The sequence below is a fragment of the Pterocles gutturalis genome, unplaced genomic scaffold (genome assembly GCF_000699245.1).
Source record: "Pterocles gutturalis isolate BGI_N339 unplaced genomic scaffold, ASM69924v1 scaffold2778, whole genome shotgun sequence".
Classification (NCBI taxonomy): domain Eukaryota; kingdom Metazoa; phylum Chordata; class Aves; order Pterocliformes; family Pteroclidae; genus Pterocles; species Pterocles gutturalis.
In genome coordinates this window covers 1-16,403 of record NW_010117751.1, presented here as the reverse complement: position 1 = coordinate 16,403, position 16,403 = coordinate 1, and positions in this window count along the sequence as shown.

Here is a 16,403-nt window from a genome sequence, read left to right as displayed (position 1 = left end):
AGGTCCTTTATCATATCTATCAGGCTTGTATGAATGTATCACCTGTCCTAGGATATCTCAAATGGCACAAGATACTTGTGTTTAGACTAATGAATTAAGCCCATGTAGATGAAAATAGCGTGAAGTTTGTTCCTAGCTGGTTGAAAGACAACATCTAGAGACGTGTCAAGCCTGAAGGATGCATTAAGAGTCCTTATGCACAAGTTGACAGTTTTAGGAATCTTAATTGGTATTTTTTTATAAAAATGTGGATGATGGAATAGGGGCTATGCTTATTACTACGTTTTCAGACTACGGTACATGGAAGATACTGTGAGCACTTTGGAGTGGGCAGTGGTAAATGAGTGCTTAAAATGGAGAAGGTAAGAGTTTTCAGTGTGAATTTTGACAAGTGTATTAATAAGAAAAATCAGTTAAAGGTAGGGATGAGCAAAAGTGGGTGAATGACTTAGTTAAATGTGCAGTTTTTCACAAGATGGTTAGAATCACCGTTGTGTGTGTGAATACTTCGGGTCAGAAGCAGGAATAGTACATATTAAATACTAAACCATATTATGTGGGTAGGTTTTAAGTGCACAGTGCAGTTGCATGTATATTCTGAAAGAAGAAACGAAATCCTAAAATCTTTGATTTTGAGCTTTGGTATAGTGAGTCCCAAGGTGGCTGTACAGTGTGCCAATGTTGTGCTATCTGTTAACGCTCCTAGAATGAAATTATTCCCATGCAGAACTGAGTTTTTAGCTAGAAAGAACAATCCCTGGCTGGCAGGAGGCAGTTACTGGAGGAAGAATGAAAGGGAGAAAGAAAATTATAATTCAAAATTATCTTGATTAATTACATAAGTGATTTGAAATCAGTGAGATGAAACCCAGTAAGTTCAAGTGCTAAATACATGGGGAGAGGTGTGTGCTTGTATGCAGGCAGGGGGAGTTACTGTGTGAGTGATGGTATTATAATGGATCCCACACTCAACAGGGATCAACGGTGTTTTCTGCAAAAGAGATAAATCTAATTCTGGGATTTTTGAACAGGAATATCATAGAATCACAGAGTGATTTGGGTTGGAAGAGACATTAGAGATCACCTAGTTCCAACCCCCCTGCTATGGGCAGGGACACCCTCCACTAGCCCAGGTTGCTCAAAGCCTCATCCAGCCTGGCCTTGAACACCTCCAGGGATGGGGCATCCACAGCTTCTCTGGGCAGCCTGTGCCAGTGTCTTGCCACCCTCACCGTAAATAATTTCTTCCTAATATCTAATGTAAATCTACCCTCTTTCAGCCTGAAGTCATTACCCCTCATCCTACCACAACACTCCCTAAACAAGAGTCCCTACGCATCTCTCCTGTAGCCCCCTGTAAGTACTGGAAGGCTGCTGTAATGTCTCCTCAGAGCCTTCTCTTCTCCAGGCTGAACAAGCCCAACTCTCTCAGCCTGTATGGGAGGTGCTCCAGCCCTCTGGCCATCATGCAAGATGATGCACAGGAAGCAGGAGGTGACACCACAGGTGAAGTAGAACGTCTGGTTCTGTACAGCATGACTTGAGAAAGATGTACATACATTAAAAGGAGGCTGCGGGAGATCCATAAAAAATTATTAGATATTTAAAGATCAAAGGGCATGATCTTCAGTTAATAGAAATCACTTCAGGCTCAATAACTCCCAAAGAACTAAGCTGAATCACACCAGCTGAGGAGCTGATTAAAAGAGGTATTTTTAAAATTTTCTTTCTAATCTAACCTTAACAGTGGCAATTTACATTAACTTCTCAGTGCCATCAAGTTTTCCCCAAGGCTTACTGGAAAGAATTATTTGAGTGTCATAATTTAACTCTCCCTCTTTTCTTTCATTTTTATTTTAAACTGAGCTGTGTGGTTTGTGGGGTTTTTTTTGTTTGTTTGTTTGTTTGTTTCTATTTTAGCATTATTTAAAAATGAACATAGTTAAAATGGAAAAAAAGGAAGTACTTTTCCAATATAAGGCACAATTAACCCGTGAACCCTACTGTCTCTTGGTATCATTTCAGCCAGATGCTTAATAGGATCAAAAAAGGGTAATAGATAATGAGAAAATCTTCTGACATATTCGAGGAAATTAAAAAAAAAATTAGAGGAAAAACAAGGACAGAAATCTATGTGCTTCAGGACATAAGACAACCTTTATGTATCTGAATGGAGGAAACTGTTTTCTCAAAGAGCATCTTGTCCTATAGTTGCCCTTAATGGGCTTGTTTTACTTTGGAACATCTGTTACCCCTCATCAGATGGAGGATACTGAAGCAGATGGATGCAGGTCTCAATGAGCCTGGCAATCATAGTTTTTCCTAAATTGAATTTTGTGCAAAGTTCTGTGTTCCTCCTAGTCATGTGTAAAGGTGGCTTGAAAGGGCTATTTAAAAAAACAGCAAAGGCAAACGTCTTTTTTTTTTTTTTTTTTTTTTTTTGTCTGGGTATTCATGTCTGTCTGCATATTCATTGCATATTATGCTCACCACCACATTGTTTCAACATCCTTTATGTACATATGTGTTTGTTTAATTTTTGCCCTTATGTTATGGGAGGCTGGATCCTTGGGATGAAGAAAGGTTTTTCCAAGGGTTGATCTAGGAAAAGGTGGACAGCAATAAAGAAAAGCAAAAAAGGAAGAAAATAAAAGCTTGGGTACTTAGGGATAAAATTAGAAACGACAAAGCCCAGCTGCAGCTAGAACTAGCAGGAAACATTAAAGATGGTAAGAATGGATTCCAAAAATGTGCTAGCTACCAAGGGAAGCCTAGGAAAAAATGTGCCTGTGGGTGAACAAGGGCCTAGTGATAGACAATGGGGAGAAAACAAATTCTTGGGACCTTTTGTCCTCACTGTTCATAGGCAAGCTTGCTCCCTGACTTGTGCTTGTAGTTCTGCAGTTTGGGAAGGACATGGCAACCAGCACGGGGGAGCAACAGGTCAGAGGCTACTCAGAAAGGCTGGATTTCTTAAAATCTCAGGGGATGGTTGGGATTCACCTGAGAGTGCTGGTGCAGTGACTATGAGGCTGCTGTCTGTCACTTAGCAGAACCCATGGCAGTCAAGGAAGCAAGATGGGGTACCCCCACCCTGCGTTTGTAATAGATAGCTTTAGCAGCAAAGGTTTGACTTGTCTGCTTGTGTGGATTTTGAACTGATCTGATTTAATACCATGATTAATTTTTCGTGGTTCTTTTCTTCCCCCAAGCCTACATACCACTCTTTGGATTTGGAAGTGACTCATTCCTAATAGCCTAATGCTGTTGGAGCTATATTCTAGTGATGAGATACGTGAGCTTTGGTTGATTTCTAACATTGGGTAAGTCTAGAAAATGTTTTTTGAAGGGAGAGACTGGATTTTCACTCTTACTGGCTCTTTACAGTGATCCTCCTTAGATCCTTCCTTAGAATTAACAGATTACTGTAACAGTTGAATAGCCCAAAATGGGATGTTGAGAAGAGTTTGTACTCCTGCACTTTTTAACATGCAAGTTAAACGTCACGTGTGGGTGTTCCTTAATGTAATCTGGGCTTTATGGAAACAAGAAGCAATTACCTGAGTGGCACTATTTGTTTGAGTTAATAGAACCTTTATGCATTTAAAACCTTTTCATAGCTTCTTTCATACTTACCTGGAAAGCCTTTTCCACGCCACTTGAACAGCATCGCAAAATCTTTTTGCAGCATCTTGCAACTATTTGAGGAGTATGTTCAGGAATATGTGAAAATCATGTCTGACAAAACCTTGATTTTGGGAATTGCACCTTTTTCTGTGAGACTGAGCCAAAACAATGTGCCTACAATGATTTACATTAATAGAGGATCTGGCCTATTTTGTATATTTCTGGCGCACACAGAGTAGAGGTTTTGTGTCCTTTATGCTGTGGTCTGACTGTCATCTTTGCTTAACGCTCTTTGCAAATAAACGTCCCAAACCAGAGAAAAGAATGAGCTGAGCTGAAGAAAGTGAACCTTCTGTTTTAATTTCAGCTGTTACTTTAAAGGTTTAAAAACTTTGTAAATGTCACCGTTTTTCTTATTGTGGTCCTTAGCTCAATGAAAAAAGTCTTCAGATGGCAATGAGCTTCAATCTGCATCCCTCTTACCTTTGATCGCTTGTTCATTAAGCTATAATAGATTGATAGAACTAAGGCCTGTAAAAGGTCTGAGACTTTACTCCAAAGATGTACTCTGTCTTGATTTGAAGGTCTCAGTGCTTAATCACTCTTGCAGTTGAAATGTAGTCTTGTTTCCAATTTGAATTTGTTCAACTTGACCTGTCTACCACTGCTTCTTGGTTTGCCTCTGCTTGATTACGAATCCTGCTCTGACTCAGCACCCTTGTACATCTCTTCCTTAGAAGGTAGGCAATATAAGCTTTTAATTCTTTCATGTTTGTGTCTCTTCAGTTTTGTGCCATGAGTTTACAAATTTGTGTACCAGAACTGGAAGCAGCATTTCCATTTCAGAGCTATCAATAAATGCATTGAACTCAAATCTTACTTTTCCCAGGTTCGTATAGTGGCGGAACGTATTAGTGTTTCTTGTGTCTTTGTAGCACCCAGAGACTAATGATAAAATAATCCCATTTATCATTTGTCCTTTTTAACTCTAGATTAATTTTAAGTCACTGCTTTGCCAATACAGCCTCTATCCTAGAGGTATGGTTTGCACTTTTCTTTCTAGATGTAGAATGTGAATGGGATTTTATTATAATATTTTGTCAGCTTCATTGTTTCATATGCTGAAATAATTCAGATCATTCTATACAGCTGTTAAATCTTTGCTCTTTATCATTCTATGTGGTTTTTTAAATCTATAATTGTTTTACGATTGTGTTAGCCTTATTTCAAAATAATTTATGAAAATGTTATATATTCTGAAGTCCAGGGCCAACTCAGGAATCATATTAAAATTACTTGGATTTCATGGTGTTTTCCCTTTTGTGGCTATTTCTAGAGATTTGTGGGACATTTTTTAATTCACTTATTGTGTGCTTTATTAATAATGTATAGTGTTAATTTATAGATCAGATTATCATATGCTTATGCATAAGTCAAATGCCTTATAAAAGTCTAAATATATCCTCACAGTTATCTTTTGCCAAGGAAAACTGTGACTTCATAAAATAATTACATTAAAGAAGATTTGGTTAATAATATCTGCTTTCTGTAAAATTATAATCGCTGGCTGTAATTATATTCCAGCACTTATTTTTTTAATTGATAAACTGATATGGGATTAATTAAGAATTTTCCCATGTTAAATTAATTGGCTTGTAGTCATGCTGGCTGTCCTAGTTGTCTTTCTTAAAGGTATGTGCACCAATTAGCAATCTTCTGGATCTGTTAAAAATGTGCAGCAGGGCAGATACCTCCTCATGTAGCTTTAGCATGTCATTGATGTGTAAGAAAAATTTTGAATTTGTCATCAGGCTAATCTGGAGAAATTTATTTTTGTCATGAGACCTTTTTTTATTTTAATATTGTTTTCAATGGAAGAAAAAAAAGAATCAAAGTACCATTAATTAGTAGTTAATGTGTTGCTTAATATCAGTTTAACCAAAGCATCTCCTCCTCTAAATTAAATCCTTTGTCTTGAGTAAGTAAAGAACTTTAAATATAATTAACATCAAATTCCTGGTAAAAACAAGATGACAAAACATGGAGCAGGAGGATGATATAATTATTGTTTTTGTCCATATTTTCATGCCCCTTTGAAATCAAATCAACCTGCATAAAATTGAAATTCAGAGCATGTGTCCTTGATTCAAGGATAGATCGAGCATCTGGTAAGAGCAGCAACCTCAGTCTTTTTTCTTGGCAGGCAGTAAAACTGGGTCTACTTTAACCAGAAAGGGGCAGTGAAAATCAACAGCTCTTGACTGAGAACTACAGAGACAGCAGGGAGAAATTCGCACCTGATCCCTTCTGAGGCATCATCAGAAGCAGGTGAGAGGCAGCCTGGAACTGAGGGGGAATGGCAGTCCCCAGAGATGACCGGATTTGAGGTGCAGCTGTCACGCAGGTGGAAGAGGAATTATCTAAGCCAAGAGATTTGGTGTCTTGTCAAGGGAAAAAGAGCACTGAAGGGAAATCCTTAAAATAAACAAAATACTAGAAAAGGAACAGCATGGCAGTGGCAAAGGCATGTACTGACAAGATGAACCGGGAGCTTTTGCAGATCTGGGAAGGGAAAATAAAATTATTGGTAGAGTGTGAAACCACAGGCTTCATTTGATGTAACACAAAATTCATCTGGCTGAAACTCTTGATGGAGGCTTCCCGTAAGCAGGTCACTTGTGTCCACCAGAACAGGAAGAAAGCTGTGATGGTGGCAGGCAGTGTCCTCTAAATGCCAGGATATGGGCACGTGTATGAAGTTGTCATGCTGGCATCAGGAGAAGGTGTCGTCCAAGACAAACAATTCATAGCAGCCTGACTGTAAGAAGAACCCACAGCAGAGGAGGACGAATGGTCAAAGTCAGTGCTACATGATAGCACTGCACATTTTACTTTATCTTTTATGTTGCTATGTGATCTCCAGAAACAGGGAGACGTATTTCTGTATGCCAATAAGTATGATATTTGTTTTCTCATTAGTGATGCAGGACCAAAGTTTTCAAAATATGTTGATACTTAATTCTGCTGTAAATTAAGGGCTTATGAAGGGATTTGCCTATCTAGATACCTTTAAAAATCTGTTCTTTAAGCTAAAATTAATTGAAGTTTCTGTTTCTATTTACTCCAGTGAACTTTGAAGTGGGACTAAGTTCATCTGCTTGATTATCTATTTTAGCAATTTTAGCATGCAGGACCTTTTCCTTTTTTTGAAAGTCAAATCGCAAAAACAGTATTTTATTCTATTCAGAGCTAAAGGTAATTTGATGACAGATAACACCAGTGTTTCAGAACTGACATGTACCTACTCCTCCTTCAAAGACAAGAATCTTTGTCAACTCTGCAAAGTTGCTAGGACAACCTGAGGAACTTACGAATTCTTCTCCTTGAAGAGCAGCACTTTTCTTGCTGCTGCATTAATTACATTACTCTATATTTGTCATAGTTCAGGAGAAAAGTGACAATTAAGCTATGACACTTCTCTGGAGAATTGACATTTTATTTAGAAACTGTGTGAAGTTGGGGGCATATAATCAAAATGAAATAGAGACCCTTGCACACTGTCCTATCAATTATACTTTAGATAAAGAGATTTTTCTATCAGTGCCCAATTTAGGAATTAATGTAGCTTTTACTTTAGAAGTGAAAGGAGGAGTTTTGGCAATACAAAGTTTGGTTTTAAACAGAGCACAAGAATCAGAAGTGGAGAGTTACCTAAATTGTATGCTTGTACAGGGGAATGTAGGATAAGATCCTACTACCAGGGGTACTTGAAAATGTTCCTTGGACTTTTTATTCTCCCATCATAAATATCAGTACATCAAAACTGTGAGAAATTCTTCAAGAGCAACCTTTTCCAACTTGAAAAATACATACAACTTTTTATGATTTATTAAATATCCTGTTTCATTTACTTGATTTCTGAAATCAGCTCCTTGATTTATTTCACTTTTTTGCAAAATAGTGATTTATTTCACCTCAGACATCTTTATGATGATGTTTTGGAGAGACCAAATATGGAATATCCTGAATGTCTCAAAAGATGTCTCAGGTGATTAGTTGGAGGAAAACTGTAGATTCTCAAGTTTATGCCCAATGTGGAAAGGAGGAAAAAATCCTGAGGGTGGGTAAACCCAAACCTCAGACAACCTTGCCCCTCTAAGACTGTAGGCAGTCCAGTGAGAGCTAAGGAGTCATGCCGTGTGATTGCTGATCATCTCTAAGGTACGTACAGTTGATGCTCTATAATAGATTTAATTGAAGGTTATATAGGCACCTGCTTATTCTCTTTCTGAAGCAGCATGGCAAGGAAGCAATCTTCAGAATTGTTGTGACAGTAGGGGGTACCTTAATTTATTGCTGGGCTAGGCAGGCAGATGACTCCCTCTTCCCAGGGAGCAAGGAGAAAACAGGAAAGGATGTGCATGTAGATGCCTCCAGAGCTAATCTTCTAAAACTTGAAGCATTAAGGCAATTAAAATAACTTCTGTCCTGTTTGATCATAATTGAAATGGCTGTGAAAATAATTAAAAGTAACATTTTTCTTTTTAACCTGAAGCATTGATAATCCAGTACTTACAAAAAAAGAAAGGGCATCAAGCAGAGGACATGAGCAGCAGTATCAGAGTCAGAACTGTTTCTCAGAATCTTGCTCTATTTTCTCGACACTGCTTATTAAAGACAACTGAATTGTAAGGACTCTCATGGTATCCATATGCCCTATTGCTTTTTGAATGTTTGATCTTTTTTAATTGCTGTCATATGATATTGTATCTAGAATTGCTTCAGTGCTAATTGTGTAGAGGGAGGTGATAGGATGTCACAAATATCTAGAAAGGTCAAATACACCCATGATACAGGAGGATCAGTAGAACTTTGTGAACAGATTCTAGGTTACATTTTTGGACTATTTCATTGCAAAACGAGCCCAGTTACTATATTATGTTTACTCAGTTAACAACAGGATAAAAAAAAAATCAGTGCTATGCAAATATACTTCTGCAACTAGGGTAGTCCTGTGGAAACAGGAGTAAAATAATCTTTGTCTCTAATTTACGTCACGACAAAATTTATTTTTTTTTCCTTTATGTCTTCAACTTGCATTATGAAGTCAGATGACAGCACAAATTATACATGAATAATAAAATTTGTAAATCAGAAATTGTGCTTTTATTTTTGCCTTACCAGTTTGTGACACAAGATAGAGGCCTTTGAAAGTCCACTTCAAAATAAATAAAATCTGTACTGCTTAGTTTGGCATCTGAGAATCACAGGCTTTGAAAGAAGACCCAGATACAATAAATGACATTAGATTCACTAAGTAAATTTGCTTTCAATATTTGCAAAGTTTCTGGCCTTACATTCTTTGAACATGTGTGCTGATAAATTTAATATATTACTCCTTAGAAGCTTTGGATATTCTTGTGTTAAGAAATAATTTCAACAGATGGTTAATATATAACCCCAGAATTTCAGTGGATGTCAGCAAAGATGCGCTAGATTAGGTTTATCCTTGGTTTAAACCCACTGAATCAGATCTTGCCCAGCAAGAAATGAGCCTGTGTAATCCACCTGGTTGTGGTGTTCCTATCAACAATTTATGTACATCCAGTATTCCTGTGCAGTACCACAAATAATTTTGGTCAGTGATATATTGCAAATAGATTCAATTTTTTTCACTGAAAGATATTATTTTGTGTTCCTTTTCAAAGACGTGTACTTCTAGCCTGCATTTTTTACAAATAAAAGGTAAATCTGTAACATTAATGATATTTGCAGATAACATGAAATTTGGAAAATTTTTGAAAGAGACGGAGAAATAAGTCAAACAGGAAAATGAGAGCAAATTGGAATATCTGCAGAAGATAGCCAAGAGTTGATTCCCCATGGTCGAATGCAAGAGGAAAAAGGATTGTTCCAAACAATGCAAAGGTCAGGGGTAGGGAGAAATTTTACGCTGAAGTGCCAGAGTAACAAGTTTGGTTATTTTTTTATTAGATTTCTGTAATGGTTTTCATATCAGTACTCAACAGCTCCAAAATAGTAGAGAACTTGTCCTTATAATACATTGTGTTGTAACACCATGGCTTTATTTTATAGATTTTACAGCTGAGAAGTTGGCACACTTGTAGATGTATTCTTCGGAGAGCCAAGCATTCTCAAGAGAAGCAATTTGCTGGCTTAAACCAGACAAGCTGTTCCAAGAGGCATTCATCAAGTGAAGCCATGTACTTCTTCCAGACTGAAGCACATAAAGGTCCCCTCCAGCTCATCAGGAAAAGAAGTAATGTTACTTTAGTCTTGATATGAATTTTAACCACAAGACTGTTTAGCCTTTCTAAAAGGAATGGAGTGGACAGTGAATTATGGGAAAAAAGATCTTTCTCTATGTCTCCAGTAGTCAGACAGGAGGCTATTTAACCTTGGATTGAGAAGATAAGCCTCATTTTTTGTGACTTTTTGGGACCAGAAAAGTTCTGTTTTCGATTCTGGACATCACAATACCAAAAAAAGGCAGACTGTTTTTCAGTAACTAAAGGCAAAAAAAAAAAAAAAGCAGGAATTAGCAGAAGAGATGGAAAGTAATTATGCTAAGAAGATTTTGTGATACTTAGCACCTAAATTAAAGGTACAGTTTTCAAAATTGCTGAGTACCCAACATCTATGATTCTATGATTCTATGATCTCCTACTCATAAGCCTAATGTAATGCTAGTTTATATATGTCTAATAATGCAATATCGTTGTTGTTACTCAGTTTCAGTACAGGGATTGCCACAGACTTCAAAGTAGCCAAGATTTTGGCTGCACAGTTATCAGGAAAAGGCATTTACCCAAGGAAGAGGCACCGGCTTTCTGGCTAGAGCCCTTTTTGGGTATATGGGTGACCTGACCTGGAATGCTGATTTTGGAGCAGTAACTTGAACCGAAATCTGCTTTGTTCAGGAAGTGGGGTGACTGAGTCATCTTTCTACAGGTATTTTTTTTCTCTCAGTCTTTCTTCTTGGCAATTCTTTTCTACTTTGTATTAAAAATGCACGGTTATCTTTCAATGTGTTTTACCTCTGAGGAATTAGAAAGGAAATCATCTGCTGTACTTTTTCCCCCACTAAAACTAAATTTGCTTTATTTTAGATCTACTTATAAGAAGGCTCACAAAAGAGTGTTTAAAACTGAAAAAAAAAAAAAAGGGCAAAAATAAAAAAGCCTCACTGCTGATTAATTTTCTTTCCCACTTTCATCTTCTTACTGGGACCGTTTTGCCACTGCAGAGGACAGGATCTACTGTACCTGACATGCCATGCCCTCCCTTCCTCCCTCCCCTTTCCCTGCAGTGTTTACATTAGAGATGATAAAGGGCATTGAGCTGAACTTCAGCTTGTAGAGGAGGAGGAGACTATCAGAAGGAACACCTCATAGTGATATGCAGAACACTTTGTGAAACAAGGGCAGCTTTGTGCCTTCAGGCACCACTCATGAATGCAAATCCCACCATCCTAGAAACAGTCCAGAGCTGCCTGCCCTATAGCATATCTCCCTTTCCCAGAAGCTGCTCCCTCACCTTCCGAAACCTCCCTCAGCATGGAGAATCCCAGATAATGCCTCTGCAAGCGCTGCTTGCATTTTGCAAAAAGGGTTGATTACTGTCTGTTTGCTTTTTCAGTCAGCATTTCAAAATCTTTTGTTGCTTTGAAGAAAGGCAAGGAACAGAATAAAAATTTTCCCCAGATGGCAACCTCACAGATGAGAAGGTGCTGCCTTTTCTCACTTTGTGATTTGTTCAAAGCTTCCTACTCTTTTGCTGCTTTAATTTTGTCTTGTTGGCATATTCCCAGTGAGCCTGTTTTCCCCATATGTGAACATTCTTTTTTCTAAACCAAGGTAACACTGTTGGCAAATGTCCCTGGATGAAAAGGGCTCTTGTTTCTTTTTCTGTCATGATCAATAGCACTTGTTTTATCTATCAAACATATTTTTATGGCCTCAAAAGGCCAACGTGAAAGCATCATGTTACTTGATGGCTTTGTTCTTATGTGTAAATAGTTGTTGCTCATCAAGGATCTTTCCTCGCAGCTAGGGCAAATGGTAGAGTGTAGTTCACATCTCTTGTCTTTCCAAGGCTTCAAGATAATATATGTATTCCCAGTTTCCGGACATGAATTTTTCACCTGTTTTTGTGCATAGCTGGGCTGTTGCCAGATGATGGGTATCCATCACAGTGTACGGTCTTATTTTTTATATGAATAAAGGGGAAAAGAATTAAAGTTTTAATACATAGAATGAGGGAAGACATAAAGAAAGGAAAGACTGCTTTGCCACAGATATTTATCTTTTGCAGCGCTGAGCTTCTAGATTGCCTGTTGCCTAGTAAAGAAGGTCTGGCACAATGTAAAATACCCAAGGGAAAACAGGCTGCTTGTGCCTATTCCAGTAACCAAGTGTGCCAGGGCCTGGGTTGTGGCTTTGATGGCAAATGACATGGCACTGTTTGCAACCAGCTTTTTCCCCCTCCCCAGAGTGGCTTCATCTATTTCCCAACCTGGACATTGTCTGGGAGGTTAGTAGTTAGCATAAGACAAAGCTGTACCAGAGAAGCCAACAGTTTAGCAATATGGGCAATCATGGCAACCTTGGTCTGTCTTACAATTATATTTTATTGTTGTAGGTGTAGCCTCAAAACCAACTGAATTAAGTTAGACCAGATTGAGCGCTATTGAAAAGCACTTAAGACGTCCGGACAGAAACCAATAGATTCATTTACGCTTTAGCTTGGCAAAGTCCTGCTTAAGTTCTCCTGATTCAGTCTTGGTTTTCCTTCAATAAGGAGTAAAGGAAATTCCTCTTAGGATAGTTATTAACCCTCCACTTGGAGAACTTCCCAGAAGTGTAGTAATCCTGGGTCTTCCTGGACTGACTGACTGATTTGAAAGAAAGCTTTGAACACACATCTGCTTCCAGTTTGGAGGAAGGAGATGAAGAGTTCTTTGTCTGAGGGTCATGTTTTGGAGCTATTCTACTTTGTTTTACAGAATTATTCACTGAGCCAGAGAAGGTGAGAGAATAAGAGAACAGTCAGATATGTTCGTGTAATCAGAAACAGAGTGGTGAGCCTACTTGGATCCACAGCTGAGACATGATGACTGTGTATGCTTGTAGTCATTTGCAATACATCGCAAATCAATAATAAAGTTGATTTATGCTCCTTATTCTGCTGAAGGAGCTTCTACCTTCCTAAAAGGCGTGAATTTGACAGCTTACAGTTAGGCGGTTGTATAACTGATTGTCAACATAAATGTCTGTCTCTTCAATAGAAATGGATGTGGGAAATGGAACCATTACTGAAGCCGTGTCCTCATTGGTACTGATGACTTGTGATTTGGAGTTAATTTTGCTGGGCCACTGTGCACGTTTGTCTAAATTCTCATCCAGAGAAATAGATATGTATGTTATTATATATAAATAACCATGGAATAGATTTTCTGGCTTCACTGCAGGCCTCTGCACATTAACCAACACTTCTAAGAAGATTCTGTCATTGATTTAATTTGAACAACTTTTGTAGATGTTTAGCATACACAAAATAGAGGTTGAGAGTTGTATTTTCTTTTCCTGTCATTAATTCTGTTAGGCACATAAAGACTGTAGGGTAATTAACATATTGATTTAGAGTAAATATAAATTAACCTCATAATTTCTAAGGTGAAAGCTTGAGGAATAAAAGCTTGATAATAGTGCTAGAAAAATATTCCAATTTTCCATGGATATAAATTTTATAGTCAAGGAATGGGAGTGAGAAAGAGGGTTATACATCAAACGCTGACATTCTCTTTCATCTAACAGGTTTCATCTTTCTAGCTTTCAACATCAAGAGCTAAAGACAGACCCTAATGATTGCGATTAAGATATGCCCTCTTACATCAGGGTGGAAAGTTGTGCCTGGTTATTTGAAGGAGAATAATAAAAACCACATAACTGTGTTTTACTTGGCTAAAGCTCTCCTTACATTAACCAACATATTGCAGAAAAGTTATGGGGTAATGAAATTTTCTATGAGGGCTTTTAAACATAAAATGAATGTATATTACTGAAAATTTATGGCTCATTTATTCAACTTCTGTAGTGTTATTTTGGCCAGATCAAACATTTGGCTAGTGGACTAGGACCTAAATTTATTATTTTTTTGGAGGACAAAAGAAATCGATAAGAAATGGTGTTGTTCTCAGGGCTGTAGTCAGCATGACCTCTGCCTGTTGTAGATTCTTCTGTTCAGCTATGACAGAATCATGGGGCTAGGTTCTGAGCCTACAGAAAATCTATTTGCTTCAGTGAAATAAAGAAGGAGCAATAATAATTTTTGCCAGTGTATTCAAGCACATCTTGTTAATTAAAATGAGACTTAAAGGGGCCTATACCTGAAAAATTGGACCATAAAGTCTAGTCTATAAATACTTAAATATTTAAAACATCACATTCACACTGCAGTTAGGATGGGATTCACTTGGGGAAAAAAAATGCTCAGCTTTGCTCGTCAGTGATTTCCAGCATCTAAGTGTATCTTTCCAAGATGTAAAACTGAGAACATAACAGTGTTAATTAGTATATCTTTTGATCAGAATTTAAGAGGGACGAATTGAGTATTAGACTAAAGAACTGTCTATCTCAGACTGTGGTCCTGATGGGTGCTCAGGGAAGGCGAGTAATAAACAAGGCAGGTATTTCCCTGTTCTATCTTGCATCTTGCACACATCCTAATCTGTCCCAAAGCCATGAATTTCTAACAGTTAGTAAATTTAGCCACTAATTATATCAGGTATGGAGCTTATGGAGGTTACAGTCCCCTTTATGTGGATTTAAAGCAAAAGAAAAATCATGGTCTTCGTTTCCATTTCTCTTCCTTACAGGAAAGATACTGTATTTTCTTTTCTTGCTTCACACTCTCAGCACCTGCCACCTTCCTTATTAGATATGCAAGTGAAGTGACAGGAATGGTTTTGGTTTATGTGTTCCTGCTTCCTTCTGCCAGGAAGGTCACTGTTCACTGAATCATGTCCCAGATCAGGGTGAATTTGAATATCACCCATAACAGACAGATGCATGAAGCATTATCCCAGTATGTACTCCTGTCTTGTGTGGTGATGAGATGGTGGGACTATGACAGTGATTCTTCTAGGACTGCATTATCCAGGTGCAGAGCATCCACATATCCAAAGTGCTGAGGTGTCATAGACAGAAAACACGAAGGAATTTGTATTGCAGGTTGTTTAAAGTGGCAATTACAAGGCCACAAAAAATAAAATTATGGTATGGCACTTGGAGTCTTAAACTCTGGGGTACAGCTTGTGCCTATCCACTCTAAAACCTGTTGTGTACCTCAGCGGGTCAAGAAAGTGAACATGTGGAGTGCATGCAGCCACATAAATCTCTGCTCTCATAGACAAAACTGCAGTCCTGCAGTCCAAGCTGAAGCCGTATATCTGAAATAAGGGAAGGCACTCTTCCTGTCCTAGTTCTTTGCCTGATACCCTTCAGTGAAGTTAAATACAACTCCATAGCCAAATAAAATAAATTTTTGGTGAGCATGAATAAGGATGTATGGAGAGAAAAATATTTTGATTTGTCTACTCAAGTCATATATGAACGCTTCTGTAAATTGAATTTGCTTAAATGTCCAAGCCAATTCACATGGGATCAGGAGCTCCGTGGTTTGAAGGAAGTTCACATCAGGACAAACCTACTTTCCAAATATTGTTACAAACCTAATACAAAGGTTCAAATTGATTCCCCTTCTCCTGGACACATGCTGGCTTGACTGGATGGGACCTGTTGACTGCTTTCTAACTACTCCCAGACAGTCTTTCCTAGCAGGGGAGCACTTTGAAAATGTCACAGATAGTCATAATATTTGAAATTACTGTCACTATTAAACATGCAATGTTTATTAAGGAACATTTAAAAACACCAATAAGTGGCTTCTCTGCAGTTTGAGACCTGGCTGTACCAGAGATAAAATATTTAGCACAACATTAAGAGATTTTAATGGCTAAATGTAGAAGTAAACATGCCTTTATGCAAATAATTTGTTGGTCAAGGATGAACTGGAGCTAACCTTAGGTCTGTTCAGTGTTGGAGATTAGTGGCTTTCCACACTGCTTTGCCTTTTCTTCCCCCCTCAGATTCTAATCCAAACCGCTTTCACAAGGTCTGCCAGAGTAGCCCTCATCTGTGTGCTTGTAAAAGGCCTTTTGTGCATCTTTTCTGTTGGATTCATCCCCAGACGCTAATGAAATGAAAATATTGTTAATGCTGTGTTGTGTAACAGTGGCTCTCAAAGCGTGTCCTGTGGAGCTCAGAGGTGAGCTGGCTGCTCAGATGGTGCTGGCTCCTTCTCGGTCCTCCGCACTAGCGAGATACTGAAAAGAAGCTTAGAGTATGTTGCTAAGAGTAATTTTCTATTGCTTCACAAGAGCCTAATGAAAATGGGCAGCCAGGTTCATTAAGCTGGACAGCGGTGCTGGGGATTCACCGTGCTTAATTGCTGTTCGTAATGGTTAACGTATGAGCTAGCTCCCCTAAATTCCTTTTGTAATGAATGAGGAGCAGTAAACACTTTAAGGTGGGGTTTCTGCAATCTGGTTTAGCCGTCTGCTATGGGATGAAAGGAAATTTATGCCCGAAGTGCCTGTTTTTCTCCATTAACTCTAAATGAAGCGTACAGTGCCTGGCTCACGTGTAGCTGTCTGTGCCACGGGGAATACCACAGAATCACAGAATGTTAGAGAT